The sequence below is a fragment of the Trachemys scripta genome, chromosome 14 (genome assembly GCF_013100865.1).
Source record: "Trachemys scripta elegans isolate TJP31775 chromosome 14, CAS_Tse_1.0, whole genome shotgun sequence".
In the NCBI taxonomy this organism is placed as follows: Eukaryota; Metazoa; Chordata; order Testudines; family Emydidae; genus Trachemys; species Trachemys scripta.
In genome coordinates this window covers 9,212,074-9,218,845 of record NC_048311.1, presented here as the reverse complement: position 1 = coordinate 9,218,845, position 6,772 = coordinate 9,212,074, and positions in this window count along the sequence as shown.

The following is a 6,772-nucleotide window of genomic DNA, read 5'->3' as shown; positions in this document are numbered from 1 at the left end:
TCCCAGGAAGGAATTGTTGTGCAGAGGAGTGTTTACTTTTGGTAGTGTTTTTTGTTGGTGGTGTTTTTACATTAGGTAACACAGGTCGGAGAAGTGCCTCTGGCACTTGGAGTGGAATGTGGGGATTCGTGTGATCGTGCTTAGTTCATTGGGGAGTTTGTTCCACAGTCTGGGACCAGCACTCCTCCAGGAGTTCTCAAGACCAAATGTGCCCAGTTTTTTTAACCTTTCTTCATAGGTCAGATTTTCTAAATCTTTTATCATTTTTGTTGCTCTCCTCTGCACTCTCTCCAATTTGTCCACATGTTTTCTAAAGTTTGGCACCCAGAATTGGACACAGTACTCCAGCTGAGGCCTCACCTGTGCCAAGAAGAGTGGGATCTCCCTTACACATGACATGCCTGTTAATACACCCCAGAATATTAGCTTTTTTCTCAACTGCATCACATTGTTGACTCATATTCAATTTGTGATCCACAAGAACCCCCAGATCCTTTTCAGAAGTACTACCACCTAGCCAGTTATTCCCCATTTTGTAGTTGTGCATTTCATTTTTCCTCTCCAAGTGAAGTACTTTGCACTTGCCTTTATTGAATTTCATCTAGTTGAATCCAGACCAATTATATAATTTGTCAAGGCAGTGCTGAATTCTAGTCCTGTCCTCCAAAGATCTTGCAGCCCCTCCCAGTTTGGTGTCATCTGCAAATTCTATAAGCACACTCTCCACTCTATTATCCAAGTCATTAATGAAAATATTGACTAGCACTGGACCCAAGACTGACTCCAATAGATACACCATCCCAGTTTAACACTGAACCATTGATAAGTACCCTCTGAGTGCAGTCTTTCATCTGGCTGTGCACCTACCTTATAGTAATTTCATCTAGTCCACGCTTCCTTAGTTTGCTTATGAGAATGTCATAGAGGACTGTGACAGAAGCCTAACTAAAATCAAGAACATCATGCTTACTGCTTCTCCCCTATCCACTAGGCCAGTGACCCTGTCAAAAATGGAAACCAGGTTGGTTTGGCATGATTTCTTGACAGATCCATGCTGGCTATTCCTTATAACCCCATTTATCCTCTAGGTGCTCACAAATTGATTGTTTAATAATTTGTTCCAGTATCTTTCCAGGTATTGAAGTTAGCCTTATTGATCTATAATTCCCAAGGTCCTCTTTGTTACCTTTTTTAAAGATAGGTCCTATATTTGTTCTTCTCCAGTCTTCTGCAACTTCACTCGGCCTCCAAGATCCACAAAGATAATTATTAACGGTTCCAAGGTTGCTTCAGCTAGTTCCTTAATTACCCTAAATTGAATTTTATCAGGCCTCACTGACTTAACTACATCCAACTTATCTAAATATTCTTTAACCTGTTTTTTCCCTATTTTGGCTTGCGTTCCTTCCCCCTTGTTGTTAACATTAAACTGTGCTGAGTATTTGGTCACCATTAACATTTTTAGTGAAGACTAAAGCAAAATAGGCATTAAATACATCAGCCTTCTTGATGTCATCAGTTGTTAGCATCTGCTAAATAGAGACCCTACATTTCCTTTGTCATTCTCTTGCTCCTAATGTATGTCACTTGCTAGGTATAACTCATTTTGTGGCGTAGCCTTTCGATTTTGTTCCTACAAGCTTGTGCTTTTCTTTGGTACTCTTCCTTTGCAATTTGTACACGTTTTCACATTTTTTAGAATTTTTTTATTTTTATTTTCAAGTAATTAAATAGCTCCTGATGGAGTCAGATTGGCCTCTTGCTGTTCTTGCCAACTTTCCTTAACATCGAGATAATTGTATGCAGTGTAGTTGTAGCCGTGTCGGTCCCAGGATATTAGAGAGACAAGATGGGTGAGGTAATATCTTTTATTGAGCCAACTGGTGTTGGTGAGAGAGACAAGCTTTCGAGCCACACAGAGTCTTTTTCAGCACTTGTGCCTTTAATATTGTCCCCTTGAGAAACTGCCACCTCTCCTGAATTCGTTTATCTCTTAGACTTTCTTCCTATGGCACCTTACTTACCAGTTCTCTGAGTTTGTTAAAGTCTGTTTTTCTAAAGTCCATTGTTCTTTTTCTTCTGCTCTCCCTCCTTTCTTTACTTAGAATCATGAAATCTATCATTTCATGATCACTTTCACCCAAATTGCCTTCCATCTTCAGTTTCACTACCAATTCCACCCTGTTAGTCAGGATCAAGTTTAAAATGGCTGTTCCTCTGGTTACTTCCTCCACTTTCTGCAAGAAGAAATTGTCCACAATACTTTCCAAGAACGTATTGGAGATTTTGTGTTTTGCCATATTACATCCATTTTACATCCAACAGATGGCTGGGTAGTTGAAGTCCCCCGTTACTACCAGGTCTTGTGTTTTGGAAATTTCTGTTATTTGTTCTAGAAATGCCTGATCCACTTCTTTTTCCTGATTTGGCGGTCTATAGTAGACTCCTACCATGACATAATTCCTCTTTTCCCCCTTTTATCTTTACCTAGAGATTTTCAACTGGTCTGTCTCTCACCTTCTTCTGCACCTCAGAACAAATGGATATATTCTCGATGTACAATGTAGCACCTCTTCCCTTTTTCTCCCTGCCTGTCCTTCCTGAACAAGTTATACCCCTCTGTACCAATATTCCAATCATGACATTTATCCCACCAAGTCTCAAGTGATACCAATTAAGTCATAATTTAGCTTATATACTAATACTTCCAGTTCTTCCTGTTTATTCCCCATATGCCTTGCATTTGTGTAGACATCTAAGATGTTGAGCAGATTTTCCCATTGATTTCACTCTTGTTGCTCCTATGACCCTACTGTAATTTTCCATTTCTCCCCCAACATCTAGCTGTTAGTTAAAGTTGCCTTTTTTATGTTTATCAGTGGCTTTTATCACCTGCCCCCTTTGAACCTAAGTAAAAGCTCTCCTCAGCAGGTTGGCAAGTTGGTGCATGAAAAATCTTCTACTGATTGGTCAGGTGGACCCCATCCCTTTCCAGCAGGCATCCTGGAACAGCATCCCATGATTGAGGAAGCTGAAGCCCTCCTGTCAACACTATCTGTGCAGCCATACATTAATTTCCAGGATGCGCATATCCCTGCCTGGCCCCTTTTCTTGAACCGGGAGGCTGGATGAGAACACAACCTGTGCCCCCAACTCCTTCATCCTCGCTCCCAGAGCCCTGTAGTCATTGCTGATCTGCTCAGGGTTATACCTAAATCATACATAAATCACTGCAGGTAAATCAAAGCTTATGAATAGCCAAATACCTAACCACAGAGCCAGGAAAGGACGAGATATGATAGCATGGAAACATTCATCCCGCAGATCACAGCGTAGTAAGACAGCTACAATCAACAGCAAATTCTTTAATGCACTCAGTGTACAAGGAACATGCACAACATGCTGGCTTTGAAGCAAGAATATGCCCATTTTGTTATCATGTATCACAGAAGGAGAGTAGGAGCACAAGAAAATGACAAGGCATCTATCATTCCTTCTTGGATCTGTTGCCTTCCCAGATGATTTTAGTTAGCCCTGGGAGGTAAAGCTAGATATCAAATTTAAAATTGACACGGAAGATATATAAGTGGGATCTCTGAATCAGTGTAGTGGAATCTGAATAATCCTCCTCAGTTAACACACACTATGTCTATCATAGGGAGTCCAGAAGTGAAGCTTAAAAATAAGAGACAGTTTCTAGCTAAAACTAAACATAAAGATAGAGTACAGATTAGCAGTCCAAAGTGTATAGCTTCGGCGCGCCACAGATTAATAACTGTTTCACCCAAGAAGAAGTGTAACAGGAGGCTAGTGGTCTCATTGTAACAAAATCATACTGATGCTTTTGGGGAGAGATGAGCACTGCAGTGCGCCTCATCAAAATTAAAATAAGAGTGGAAGTTATTCTTCATGCAGTGCTGGAGAATTTCAATTCTAATGTGACCTGAACAGGAATTAGATCAAAAGTCTAGATGTGGGTTTATACAAGAAATTACAAAGCCCACTTAATGTTACTGTCATGTGACAATGGCAAAGAATCACTCAGAGTCATGTTCTTTTAACACTGAACAAGACATTTTTATTAGAATAAGGAAAAAAAAACCTGTTATCCTCTCTCTCTCTTGCTCTGATTTACTACAAAGCTTCTTCCTAGACTGAGAGTTGCTAAACTTTTTCATAGCCATATATTAATAGGATTTTATAGTGAATCCTCCCTTTACCGTCACAACCACAAATACTGTCTCCTCTTTGCAATTGCATAACAGTCTTGTGGCAACTACAGCAATAGCTGACAGAGAAGAGACATAGTGGAAAAAAATGTCATGTATTTTTAGCTTTTTTTAATGCAATTTAGCAATCAAGAATAAGATAGAGACACCCGCACCAGGTGACTAGCACCAGGTGACTCTGGTTCTGGCCATGGGGCAGGGGCTCAGGCGGGTGGTGATGCTGGGTCTGGCCACGGGGCTGGGGCTCAGGCGGGTGGTAACGCTGGGTCTGGCCACGGGGCAGGGGTTCAGGCGGATGGTGATGCTGGTTCCAACCACCAGGCAGTGTGGCCTGGCATGGGCTGTACTCAGATCAACTTATTTGAACCTCCCTGTCTGACAGCAAAGTGGGAAGTGGGCTGGAACATGTGGGGAGGGGAGGAATTGAAGACACTAGACCTTCTAAGACTCTGGGTTTCCTGGGAGACTCCTGGAGTTGGGCTCCCTTTCTAGGCCACCCAATCAGACGCCTGCCTCTCTTGTTGCTATTGGCAGGCAGTGACTTCTTCTGTCACACAGCAAATTGAAAAGCAGCACTAAAGAGTGATGCCCCAGTCTGCCTCCACTGGGTGGCTGCCAATGGCATGGACTGAGTGACGGCTGTCCTTCCAGGATCTGATCAGGCCAAGGCTCAGTAGGTCCCATATCGGGCTGCCCTTCTTTGTCCATTAGTGTAACGGGTAATTGCACCGCTTGCAGGACACCATTCAGTGACTCTGTCTCACTGACATGATGGGGAGCCGCTTTTGGGAACCACAGAGCAACTGATTTTGGAGAGAGCAACCTCAGCAAAGTCCCTGCAGCAGGAAAGACACATACTGGGGGAGGAAACAGGGAGAACAGCCCCTACTGGTGGGAGTGGGTTTCTGCAAATCAGTAATTCCAAGCAGGTCAGCTGGGGTGCAACACAGGTGGCTTGAGGGGAAACGGTGGTCACTCAGAGCAGAGGTGGCACAGCAGGAGGGCAAAGGGAAGGTAACTACTATTCTAACCGCGAGGTAATTTGAAGGAAATGTGGGAATGCGGAAGACTTGTTGAGACTGGGATTTGGCTGGGACACTTATGTTCATGCCCTGATTTTTGTATGAAAGGAGTTAAAAGCCACACAATATCTTTGAACATCCCACATAGCTGCACAGCATCTTAGTTTTATGTCTCATCTGTCAACACAGACATATTTTTGAGGTGTATAATTGCGATCCAGTTTTGTTGTGTTTTGAACAAGCCACAATTCCCACCCCAAAGCTGGCCAGGTGCAGGAGTGGACATGATGCTGAGCTCCTCACTGAGCAGTAGCTTCCTCCTCAGCACTTTTGAATGACTCCCATTGTAAGGAAAAAGCTTATGAATGTGATGGAGAGGTAGAAACATCTGAGGATAGCTAGCTAGCAGTGTATTCTGAACTCTGGTGAGTTATAAACTGCATTCTTTCTGCTGTTTATAAAAAAGAGCGCAAGCATATTCTCAAAATATGTGAATTAATATATTAGTCATTTGCAGGAAGCCTCCAGATTTCTGGACCTTCAGCATTAACAGATATATCTGTTGATGGAAGAGGGCAGAGGTAGTACAGGTTGTAGGCTCCAAAATGGCTGAGCTGAGCTCTCAGGCCAATGCAATAAGGTGGCTCACAGCAATGCCTTCTCAATGGCGGCTGACAGGAAAGATGGCACATCCAAAGCCCTACTTATACTGACAGGCCTGGGAGTGAGGGTATGAAGTGATGTGGGGGTTATGCATGTAAAGTCCCTGATAATTGTAGAGACACCTGAGGTCAGGCCTGAATGGAAAAAAACCATCAATAAAGGTTGTAAACAGTTTAAGAAAGACAGACATGAAAAACGGATTGAAAAAAGGGCCAAGCATCATGCCAACTCTTCAGTGGGAGCCTTTACATTCCTATGTGACATCTGTTCGTGACCTTGCTCCCTACAGATCAGACTATACAGTCATAAGAGAACACATGAGATGCCATGATGGCATAGTTGGATATAATGGAGCCACACCATGTGCAGTGAGGTGAAAGTCTTGGGAGAACAAGAGCACTGCTTTCGTTCTGAGTTTAGTTTCAGAAAGGCAGAATGAAGACAGGAGAAGAGATTAGCCATGATTGATAAGTTGATTATATGTCATCCCCTTTACTGGGTAATATGAGCAACTGGGATGTGATACTGTTCCATGGCTGGTCTCTGCAATGCAACTCACTACAGATTGACACTTAAAAAATGAGGAACAATATGTGGAATTAAAAATAAAGTTGCCGTCACCCTTCAGTGTGTTTGCAAGTGGCTCCCAAATACAGCTGGGCAAAATGTTTTTTTTTGGGGGGGGGGGGGTTGGGAGAGGCACAAAAATGCAGCTTCTTTGATACCAAACATTTTGTGATTTCATGTTGATTTTGCTGAATTGTTTTGGTCAAAAGAAACCCTTAAAAATCAGAAATGTTTCAATTTGACGTTTTCTAAACAAAAGGTTTAAATTTTTGGTTTCAAAATGTTCTTAAA